We start from the raw sequence: 12357 nt of genomic DNA, 5'->3' as shown, positions 1-12357 counted from the left end.
TATAAGAAAATAAATAATGAAGGTTCGCTAATTGCTTCTAGACATATTCTTTCAACTAATTAATAAAATGGGAGATTTCTTCTGTACCATAGTTCTAAGAATAATATATATCCTTCCTGACCAGTAGGGGGTACTGTGAAATTAATGAGCATGATTTAAATGGAAAAGCTGATCCTTTAAACAGAAGTTGGTAATTGTGATTAGCGCTTTCTGAAGGTCTTTTTGCCTCCTCTCTCCTTTTCCTCTTTTATACCTTCTTTGTATTTATACCAGTGATCCTCACTGCTGGATTCACAAAAAAATCACCTGGGAATCTTGTGAAGAAATTTTGGTATTGGGTCTGCATCTCAGAAATTCCAATAGGACTAGTTTGGGGTGGATCCCAGGAAGTGTACTTTAGAAAAGCTCTCCGGGCTTGAGAATCTTTGATTCCTATGCTTGCTTTCTTCTTGGCTTGCTTTTGTCTTTGTATTAGCAACAGTCATTAGCATCAGTTAATTTGTCTGGCCTATGTCTGTGCTGAAAAGTTTGCTGTTTCTTAATCTCTGCAGTCTTTAGTGTGTGCTTGAAGTTGGTGTTATTTGGGTTTGTTCATAAGAGATACAGATCTGAGTTACTTGCCTAGGTGTCAAACTCTAGGCGTTTTTTTCTTTCAGATGCTGTGGCTTTATTGAGAATTAGTTTACTATTTCCCTTGTTTCTGTTTTGCTTGCGAAACAGCTTTGGGTTCAAGTGGAGCTTCCTAGGTTGGTGGCTGATTAAAATTCATTTTATTAAGATTACAATGATAAAATTCACAATAAAGGATAGAAACATACCTAATGAGGGTGCAGTCTAATTCTGTATTAAGCCTTTCAGTAGGTATGAGAATAAAGGAATTTATGGGTTTTATTGTCTGGAAGTGTTGGGGGGTTGGCAAAAAAGTAAGCACTATTTGGCACACACCGTGGGATGGCTTTCACTAAAAACACACCTTTTGGGGCACCTGGGTGGCTCAGTCGTTAAGCGGCTGCCTTCAGCTCAGGTCATGATCCCAGAGTCCTGGGATCGAGTCCCACATCGGGCTCCCTGCTCAGCTGGAAGCCTGCTTCTCCCTCTCCCACTCCCCCTGCTTGTGTTCCTGCTCTCACTATCTCTGTCTCTGTCAAATAAATAAATAAAATCTTTTAAAACAACAACAACAACAACAACAAAAAACACACCTTTTCACTCCTACCCTCTGTGCAAAATATAGGTGAAAGGGTTACCATTTTTCATAGTTTTGTCCTTTGCAGTATTATCCCTTTTTCAGGAGTACACATAAGTATAACCCAGAGCTCCCCTGTATTTTGTTATTCCTTTGAGTGCATACATTCAAGAATGTAAAAGATGATTTGAACAAGTAGATTATTTTTGAAAAACAGACTGTGTTGTGTATAATCTTCCACTGGAATTTATAATTGGTTAAATTTTTTTTATTAAACACATAAAATCTAAGTATATATTAACTAAATTTTGACTTGCTATTTCAATAAAGCAAAGCCAAAAATGGTGTGACACTTCATGGGACTTACCATTTAGCTCATGATTTCAAAGCTGAAATTTAGATTCCTTCATGTACAATACATGCTTACTTAAGAACCTATACTTTTAGTTTGTTATATTGTAGATCCTTAAGTCATATTAAACAATAACATACCATTCATTAGTTTTTGAATCTAATTTCAGCAGGGTTTGTTTTATTTCCTGATTAAAAAAGTAAAAGGGACTTTAACATGTTTTTTCTTTTAAAGATAAATCAAGTTTTGAAAAGTTAGAGTTTGCTTCCAGATCTCGAATTTATTTCTGGAGCCAGTGGACGTGCTTTGTCAGTTGTACTTTGTCTTTTTGCTTCTCTTCAGTGTCTTGACCTAGCGGAGACAGGAAAAAGCTATATTGTTCATCTCTGTGACAAAATAGAGGTCACAGAGGATATGGCTTTGGGTCAATGAAGGACCAGGCGGAATTCTGCTTCAACTTCGCCTGGGCTTTTTTACTTTTGGAGAGATGGATTGATTTTAACCCAGGACTTAAACGACCCTTCTTACTTGTTTGTTTTTTGTATTATATGGAAATGTTACAAACATAAGTTATGTTCTCACCAACTTTTTATTTTGAAAACTTTCAAACTTAGAGAAGAACTGAACAAACAATACAAAAACACCCAACATAACCTTCATGTAGGTTCACCAATTATCAGATTGCCTTGTTTTCTCTTGGGTAGATTCAGGATGAACATTTTTGTCAAAAAGTCTGCAAATGTAGTGATATGTACTTAACTATATCACATCAGGAGCCATAAAATGTTAGGTTGTCTCATTTACTGGTGTTGCTAAGTATGATCGCTTGGTTAACAGGTGGTGGCTGCCAGAACTCTCCATTGTAAAAGTACAGTTTTCCTTTTATAATTAAATAATCTGTGAAGTAGTAATCTGAGACCTTGTGTATGCCTTGTTCCCCAAGAACCTTTCATCTAGGGTTTGAGCATCCGTGAAAAATCTTTGTCTCAATTACTTAATCTGGGTTTTGGGGACAGGAGGACTGAAAAACCGTGTCATTATTTCATCTACATTTACCAACTGACAAATTTTTTTAAAACCAAAAGTTTTTTTAAAACCAAGTTTCTCCCCATTTATCTTTCTGAGGTATCCTTATGGATGAGATTCTTAAAGTTTTATAATCCTTACCTGTCATTACTCTTTGATGCCCTAAACCAAACCATTTTTTTTAAGATTTTATTTATTTTAGAGAGAGCACGTGAGGTGGGGAGGGGCAGAGGAGAGGGAAAGAGAAACTTGAGCAGACTCCACACTCAGTACAGAGCTCTGTGCGGGGCTCAATCTCAGGACACCAAGATCATGACCTGAGGCGAAACCAACAGTCAGACACTTAACCGACTGTGCCACCCAGGTGCCCCTAAACCTAACCATTTTAATGAATACATAGACCTTTAATTTGAAAAGAAAATTATACAGGGGTTACGGTACTAGATTTAATTTTTAGCATTCCTAATTTTTTATTTCACAGAGTATTAAATATACTTAAGATACTTCAGTTATCATAGTTACCATAATCATAGTTATCAAAGAAGTTATTACCAAAGAAATATGTTAGTCATAGGGGAAACACTGCTGGACTTAATTACTACTGATGTTTTGTCTGATCACATGAGAAAGTCATGAGACCCGGACAGGCAAGGGCAGCCATGCCTAGTGCATACATCCATTTCTTTATTATGGGTTGCAAAATGGTGATTCTAAATCTGTCATTCCCTCTTCACTTTTTTAGCCAGAATATTTCCTTAGAAGGAAACTTACTACCACCTACCATTTGGTTACCCAGGGGTTGAGTTGATAAAGGAAAGACAGGAAAAATAACACTTTTAGTCATTTTGAAAATAAATGACTTTTTTGGTTTGTTTTTTAAATATTCTATAACAGGGTTTGGCTTTGGGGAAAGATACGCAAGGCTAGCTTTATTCCGCATTCCATTACCCTTTATTTCATCTTCCACTTTGTAGAATTCATTTGTCTTATTTTGGCTGTCTGGCATCCACTCTGACTTTCTGAACACTCTGAGTTTTTGTTTTTTTGGTTTGGTTTTGTTTTAATTTTTTTTTATTATGTTCAGTTAGACATCATTAGTCTTTGATGTAGTGTTCAGTGATTCATTAGTTGGGTATATCTGAGTCCTTGAGGCTAATCACCTTTCCTCCATTGAGCGTTGTCTTGAGGGAAGATCCTGAGTGCCTCTCTAGAATTCTAAGAGGGCATGCCTCTCTGCTCCTGGTGCCTCGTGGGCCAGGTATGTGACCTGAGTCGGCCAATTAAACTTCTTTCCTGGACTTGGACTCCAATTCACAAGGGCATGAGGAAGACAGTGAGGTGAGTCATCACTGGCGGAAGCAGTGCCCTTTTGTGCTGCATGATTATTGCTGTGTTGCTGTTGCTTTATCTCTGTAGCTTCCTTTGGCTCCTGATTGTCTTCTTACCTGTTCTTTGGCTTTTTATTGAAGCTGTGAACCTCTACGAGCATTCCAGTAAATCCAGTGTGCTTAAGATAAAAAGTACATTTTGTTGCTTCTGGTCAGGATCTCTGAATGCTACAGTAATTGGCATCAGATAGTTGGTGTTATGGGGAGCACAACCCCAGAGAATTTTGGGAAGTAGGAATTAGTTATCTGAGCTAGATTAGGCAGTGAATCTAAGTGGGAAATCTAGCTGGCTTCTGCTGGCAGTTGTAAAATAGTTATCCTGTCTGGTCATATGAAATCATACGCCCAATTTACAGCAAGGTTCTGGGCAACAAGAATGTGAAAATGTCGGGATGGTGGAGTGGCTGCTTCTGGGCGTATTGGAAAGTTTAAAGTAAGTAAATAACAATTTCAAATCCACGAACCAACCTACAGAAGCCTAAAGAATGCCATTTCTTACAGGTATAGTGCTTAGCCAAAACAAATCTGAGGCTCCAGAATTAGCACAGCTGTTGAAGTCACTGCCTTACGGGATCTGATGTATGAAAGTTGGAGCACTGATTAGGACCCTGAGAATTAAGTGGGTATATGATTGAGGAAGGAAGCAATTTCTTCACTTAGAAGAAGGGTGTTTTTTTCTTAAGACATTTTCACCTGAGGGGGTCAGTTTACCAGAAAAAAACAATCACTCTCTTGCCACTGCACTCTATTCCCAAGCCCATAGCTAATGTTAAGAGCCCAGCATGCCCCCTGGAGGCCAAATCCAAAGAAACCTAGCGTGTAGGAAGAATTTGGAGACTGCTAATTTATACCTTCAAGAATTTCAGGAACATGTGAAAGAATGGATTTTGAATGTGCTTTTCGAATATCAATACGATCCCCTTATACAAGAAAATTTTAGATACATTTAACTCAAGAGGATGGATGTGGTTTTAATAGTTTGCAAAATTAGATTCAACACAGGCCCACACTAAATAAAGCTGATATGCCAGAGGTCCTTAGTATTGTGTAGAGCAGTGGTTCTCAAACTTTTTCGTGCATCAGGATCATGGGAGGGCTTTTAAAAACACAGACTGATTCCCCCGCCCCCAAAACTCAGGAGGTTTGAGTTGAAGCCTGAGAATTTGCATCTCTAACAAGTTGCTTAGGTGATGGTGATGCTGCTAATCCAGGGACCAGACTCTAAGAACAGCTGGTATAGAAGGAGGAAATCAAAGACTTTGAGAGACAGGAACTTTGGATTTTTTGGTTTCTTATGTAAATCCCCTATTCACTGGCCATCTAACTGGCTTTCCCAAGATAAGCTAGGTAATGATACCTTTACCAAGGGCCTCAGACATATATTAGTGCTGGCTTCAAAGCATCAATTTAGGCTTTTTAATTTAAGGTTATTGAGGTATAATTTACATAAAATTGATGGATATCCTTGCCTTATTCCCAATCTTGTGGGAGAAGCATACAGTCTTTTTACTATTAAGGCCCTCTATCAGCTTGACCTAGTTTCTTGAGAATTTTTGTCATGAATGGGATTTTGGATTTTGTTAAATTTTTCTTTTGCATCTATTGATATGGGGTTTTTAAAAATTTCCTTTAGTCTGTTAGTATGGTGCATTAAATGATTTTCAAATGTTGAGCCAGCCTTGCATTTTCTGAATAAATTCCACTTGGACAGATGTGTTATCATTTTCATGTATTGCTTGATCTGTTAATATTTTGTTGTGAATTTTTTGTTTATGTTCATGGGAAATATTAGTCTGTAGGGTTGAAATGTATCTCTGTAAGTGCCCTTCTTGACCAGAAACACAGTATATCCAGGCAAGCTAATTCTGGGCTCTCTATTTACTTCTTGTTCCTTACTCCTTTTTCTATAAAAGCTTTCTGCCTTCCACCCCATTTTGCCACTCTCCAGTTGGAGACCTATCTTCATGAAGTGTTAAAGTGTGTGTCATCTAACTTGACTTTTTTTTTTTTTTTAAAAGATTTTATTTATTTGAGAGAGAGCACAAGCAGGGGGAGCGGCAGAGGGAGAGGCAGGCTTCCCGCTGAGCAGGGAGCCCGATGCAGGGCTCGATTCCAGGACCCCGAGATCATGACCTGAGCCAAAGGCAGCCGCTTAACCGACTGAGCCACCCAGGCACCCCACTGACTTCTTTATTTTTTTAACGGTAGTTCACTTTTCATGTACAGACAGTCCCTGACTTAGGATGTTAGACTTAGGATTTTTTGACTTTACGGTAATGCAAAAGGGATATGCATTCAGTAGAAACTGCACTTAGAATTTTGAATTTTGATCTTTTCCCAGGCTACGGATACACAGTAGGATCCTGTCGCCATGCTGGGCGGTAGCTCCCAGTCAGCCACGTGACTATGAGAGTAAACAACCAACACAGTGACAACCATTCTGTTTTTCACTTTCAGTACAGTATTCAATACGTGACATGAGATATTCGACACTTTATTATAAAATAGGCTTTATGTTAGATAATTTTGCCCAAATCTAGGCTAGTATAGGAGTTCTGAGAACAGTTAAGTAGGCTAGGCTAAACTATAATTTTAGGTTAGGTGTATTAAATGCATTTTCAACTTAGGGTATTTTCAACTTACGATGGCTTTCTTGGGATATAACCCCATCGTAAGTCAAGGAAGTTCTGTAATTTCTTTGTCTGGTTTTGCATCAGGATAATGCTGACTTCATAAAATGAGTTGGGAAGTGTTCCTTGTGTCTGTTTTCTGGAAATGTTTGTGTAGAATTGCTTTGTTTATTCCTTACATGTTTGGCAATGAAACCACTTGGGCTAGGTCCCATCTTGATCATATTCTAGCTACATATCATCCCCCAAGAAAGCAGTCCCTAAGTAATGATTTGAGGCTATGTACATCCACAAACTTACTTCTGTCAGCACAACCAGAATCCATCTGGCTCATGGGACTGTCTTGAGCTAATCAAGTGAGACTGCTCTTTTAAGCCCCCACTGAGTCAGGAACTGTACCAAGAGTTATATATTTATATTATTTTATTCATTCTCTGATTTCAAATGCCAATATTTACAATGAAGGACATGGCTCTCCAGTTTCCAGTAACCAGAATATGCAGAACAGGGATTCTGCACACTATTGCCAAATGCAGCTGGTTGCTTGTTTATTGGGGTACAGCTCTGCACATTCATTAATGTATGGTCTATGGTTGCTTTGTGCCACAATGGCAGGTAGGTCATTGTGACAGATTATATAACCAATAAAACCTAAAAATACTTATTCTCTGACCATTTACAGGAAAAGTGTGCTGACCCCTCATCCAGAGCTGTCATTCTCAACCCTGGCCACATCTTAAAATCACCTGGATAACATTTGAAAAAATACTGATGTCTTCCCTCCCCTCCTAGAAATTCCAGGTTAGTTGCCCTGGACTGGGACCTGGGCATTGGCAGTATTTAAAGCTCCCTAGGTGATTCTCTGTGGCAGCCAAGACCGAAAACCACTGGCCCATGAAAAGGCTTGTTATTTGTATTTACTTTACTGCCCACCCCACATTTGTTATTCTAATGTGCATTTAGAATAGGGCTGAGAAGCACCCCAGTAGTGCTTCTGGAACTACTGGAAGCCAGTAGTTTCCAGATCTGGGTGTGTATCAGACACCTGGAAAGTTTAAAAAATAGATTCTAAGACCCCACTCCAGACTGACTAGATCAGAATTTCCAGGGATTTAAAAAAAAAAAAAAATGCTTGGGCGGTTCTGATATGCAGGCATTTCATTAAAAGAGAACTGAACCTAGGATACCCTATTCTCATCAGCAGGATTTGGGGACATTGAATAATCAGAGGATTAAATTTAAGTTCAATTAGCCAACATATAGTACATCATTAGTTTCAGATGTAGAGTTTAGTAAGTCATCAGTTGCATGTAACACCCATTGCTTATCACATCACTTGCCCTCCTTAATGCGCATTACCCAGTACCCCATCCCCCACCCACCACCCCTCCAGGAACCCTCAGTTTGTTTCCTAAGGTTAGGAGTCTCTCATGGTTTGTCTCCCTCTCTGATTTCTTCCCATTCAGTTTTCCCTCCCTTCCCCTTTGTTCTCTGCACTATTTCTTATATTCCACATATGAATGAAACTATATGATAATTGTCTTTCTCTGATTGACTTATTTTGCTCAGCATAATACCCTCCAGTTCCATCCACATTAACTGTAAATGGCAAGATTTCATTTTTTTGATGGCTGAGTAATATTTCATTTTATATATATATATATATATATATACACACATATACATTTTATATATCTATATATGCCACATCTTCTTTATCCATTTGTCGATGGACATCTGGGCTCTTTCCATAGTTTGGCTATTGTGGACTTTGCTGCTATAAACATCGGGGTGCACGTACCCCTTCAGATCACTACATTTGTATCTTTGGGGTAAATACCCAGTAGTGCAATTGCTGGGTCGTAGGGTAGCTCTGTTTTCAACTTTTTGAGGAACGTCCATATCATTTTCCAGAGTGGCTTTACCAGCTTGCATTCCCACCAACAGTGTAAAAGGGTTCCCCTTTCTCTGCATCCCTGCCAACATTTGTTGTTTCCTGACTTGTTAATTTTAGCCATTCTGATTGATGTGAGGTGGTATCTCAATGTGGTTTTGATTTGAATTTCCCTGATGACTCATGATGGTTGAGCATTTTTTCATGTGTCTGTTGGCCATTTGTATGTCTTTGGGGAAATGTCTGTTCATGTCTTCTGCCCATTTCTTGACTGGATTATTTGTTTTTTGGGTGTTGAGTTTGATAAGTTCTTTATAGATCTTGGATACTAGCCCTTTATCTGGTATGTCATTTGCAAATATCTTCTCCCATTTTGTAGGTTGCCTTTTAGTTTTGTTGGCTGTTTCCTTTGCTGTGCAAAACCTTTTTATCTTGATGAAGTCCCAGTAGTTCATTTTTGCTTTTGTTTCCATTGTCTTTGGAGACGTGTCTAGTAAGTTCATGCAGCCAAGGTCACAGAGGTTTCTGCCTGTGTTCTCCTCTAGGATTTTGATGGATTCCTATCTCACATTTAGGGTTTTTTTTTCCCACCCATTTTGCGTTTATCTTTGTGTATGGTATGAGAGAATGGTCCAGTTTCATTCTTTTACAAGTGGCTATCCAATCTTCCCGACACCATTTGTTGAAGAGACTGTCTTTTTTTCCATTGGATATTCTTTCCTGTTTTGTCAAAGATTATTTGACCATAGAGTTGAGGGTCCATTTCTGGGTTTTCTATTCTGTTCCATTGATCTGTGTGTCTGTTTTTGTGCCAGTACCATACTGTCTTGATGATTACAGCTTTGTAATAGAGCTGGAAGTCTGGAATTGTGGTGCCACCAGCTTTGGTTTTCTTTTTCAACATTCCTCTGGCTATTCAGGGTTTTTCCTGGTTCCATATAAATTTTAGGATTATTTGTTCCAGCTCTGTGAAAAATGTCTATGGTATTTTGATAGGGATTGCATTGAATGTATAGATTGCTCTAGGTAGCATAGACATTTTAACAATATTTCTTCTTCCAATCCAGGAGCATGTAATGTTTTTCCATTTCTCTGTGTCTTCCTCAATTTCTTTCATAACTGTTCTGTAGTTTTTAGAGTACAGATCCCTTAGCTCTTTGGTTAGGTTTATTCCTAGTTATCTTATGGTTTTTGGTGCAATTGTAAATGGGTTTGATTCCTTAAGAGAAAAGGGATTTCTTGAGGCTGTGCAATGCAGGGTATAAATAATCCTATTGAATAGTCTAGCCTCATAGAAATATCCCCTCTGTAGTGATAAGAGTATTCCTTTCTATTAGATATGGTATATCTAACCCCCCTTGTACAGTGCTGGATAAAAAGGAACATGACTTTCCTCTTTGTTCCCTTCAAATGGACTCCACAGAGACAAATCATTTCATTAATTCTTCCTTCAGGTAATTAGGTCACATTATGGGAGATTAGGTGGCAGCATTTTTTTCTTTTTCATTTCTGTCTTGATTCTATACCCCGATCAGCTTACAAGTTTCTCTAGTCTTCATCACATTTACTAATCGTATCTTAGGATATATATTTTGGAGATGGCTAAACTCCTTTATGCTCTATTTTTACTCTGGGCCATCTCAATCCAGTGCCCTGATATACTACAGCTCAAATAGTTTTTGCTCAAATACAAAACCATCTATTTATCTCTTAACTGTATGAAATTATACCATCTGTGCTCTCTTCAGTTTAGATGAAGAGTGTAAAATCGTGGAAGGTTGAGCTGAAAGGGACTTTATAGACCATCATGTCTAACCATAAAAAAAAGGCAATATTGTAGGCAGTTTAGTTGGATACAGTAGTGCTGTGTTTTGTTGGGGTGCACTTCACCTTACACAATTATTGTTATCGGATTTACAATCTGTAACATGTACACCTTAGCTATGAAGAATCTCAGCAGTGCCAAGACCATCTCTGTGTGATGCTACTGCTTAGTGATAGTTGAATAACCATGGTCAGGTCTCTCTGAGACTTAACTTCCTTGTCTGTAAAATGAGGAAAATGAATATCTAGTTTGTCAGAGTTAAGAGAGTATACAATAAGTTGATATAGAGGAACACTTTGTAAACCATAAAGTATTTTTTGGTGTGGAAAGAGCATTGAACAGGAAGAAAAATAAATAAATATGGAAATCACTCATTTCTTACATGGGCTTCCAGCCCAGAAGACATTAGATAGACTTAAAAGGAATAGTCTTGGAAATAAAAATTTGCAATATTTTCCATTGAGTGCTCTTGGCTAGTCCAGCAATCATTGATTACCCTACAGAAAAAAGTTGTAAGCAGTCCTGTCAAATGGAAAACTCTGTGTTCAAGAAATTATGAAGAATCATCTAGTTGTACTTCAAGGCATTTGCGTTATTACATATGGTAACTTAGAAAATCAAAGATATTGAAGTACCGGTAAAAATGCTGTAAACCAATTTAAAAAGTGTACAGGCTAGCATATTTTTCAAGGCTGGCTTAATGGCTGTGGCATCGATATCAGTGGTTACTCTCATAACGCATTAAATATGTAGATTTAAATTCTTTTTACAAGTAAAAACAAAATTTTGTATTTAGTTCAACAAATGTTTATTGAGGATAAAATGAGGAATCAAAGATTGTCCCTGTCCTCAAGGTGCTTATTGTCAAGTAGGGAAAACAAACATGATGAGACAATGGAAAATGCTAGGATGGAAGTATAAAGAAAGTGCTATGGGCACCCTGCAGGGGTGGGGGGGAAGTATAGGAGTAGGGAAGAAATGTCAAGACTATACAGAGGAAGCAGTGTTTTGGCTGAGACTCTGAAGTTTCATTGTCCCGAGGGAAGAAGAGCAAATGGAACAGTGCGTAGAAAGACAGGAGGCATGAAAGAGTGTGTTTTCAGGGACCAGGGTGGGTCTCAGGATGAGTTTAAGGCAGTAAGAAATGGCTATCCCTTGATAAAAATAAGGAATGAATATTGGCTCTACAATATTACTTCCTGATTGGCTGCTTACTCAGTTTTTACATTTCTTTATAAACAATTTTTTATGGTATTTTTTTCCAATCCCCCGTTTTACCTATCTAATTATATTAGGAAAAGTAAAAATATATATCATTTAAAGTGATTCCATTGGGCGCCTGGGTGGCTCAGTTGGTTAAGCGACTGCCTTTGGCTCAGGTCATGATCCTGGAGTCCCGGGATCGAGTCCCGCATCGGGCTCCCTGCTCAGTGGGGAGTCTGCTTCTCCCTCTGACCCTCCCCCCTCTCATGTGCTCTCTCTCTCTCTCTCAAATAAATAAATAAAATCTTTAAAAAAAAAAAAAAAAAAAAAAAAAATAAAGTGATTCCATTTTCAGGTTTTTGCATCTATTAAAAGCTTTCACTGTCAATAGCACCTTGATGGGCTCTATAAAACAAAGCATTATCCAGGCAGAGGTACTATTGTACTAGAAATATTTGAAACTTCTATCATTTTCCTATCAGTGAATGATTCATCATAATTTTGAACAGTTAGGCCTTCAAAATCTTCAAGAGGTCAGAAACCCATTTTGCAGATGAAGAAACTTAGGTATAGAGTTAGTTCTCCTTCCTTAGTCGCAGTGAGACTGGAGTATGTTAGGATTATTGGATTACCGGATTATTGCTTTTGATTTTGTCAAGTTTCTTAATCCCTGTTTATACTGTGAAGTTTCAGTTTCTGTCATAAATCCAAAAGTGGGAAATGTTTTGAGATTTGTTCTTCTATCTATGGAAATGTATCACATGTTATTCATAAAGTGCTCAAAGTGCATGATACTGTAAGAAGCTAGAGCGAGGGGGCGCCTGGGTGGCTCAGTTGGTTAAGCGACTGCCTT

The sequence above is a fragment of the Neomonachus schauinslandi genome, chromosome 3 (genome assembly GCF_002201575.2).
Source record: "Neomonachus schauinslandi chromosome 3, ASM220157v2, whole genome shotgun sequence".
NCBI classification, from domain to species: domain Eukaryota; kingdom Metazoa; phylum Chordata; class Mammalia; order Carnivora; family Phocidae; genus Neomonachus; species Neomonachus schauinslandi.
Note: the sequence above shows the minus strand (reverse complement) of the source record.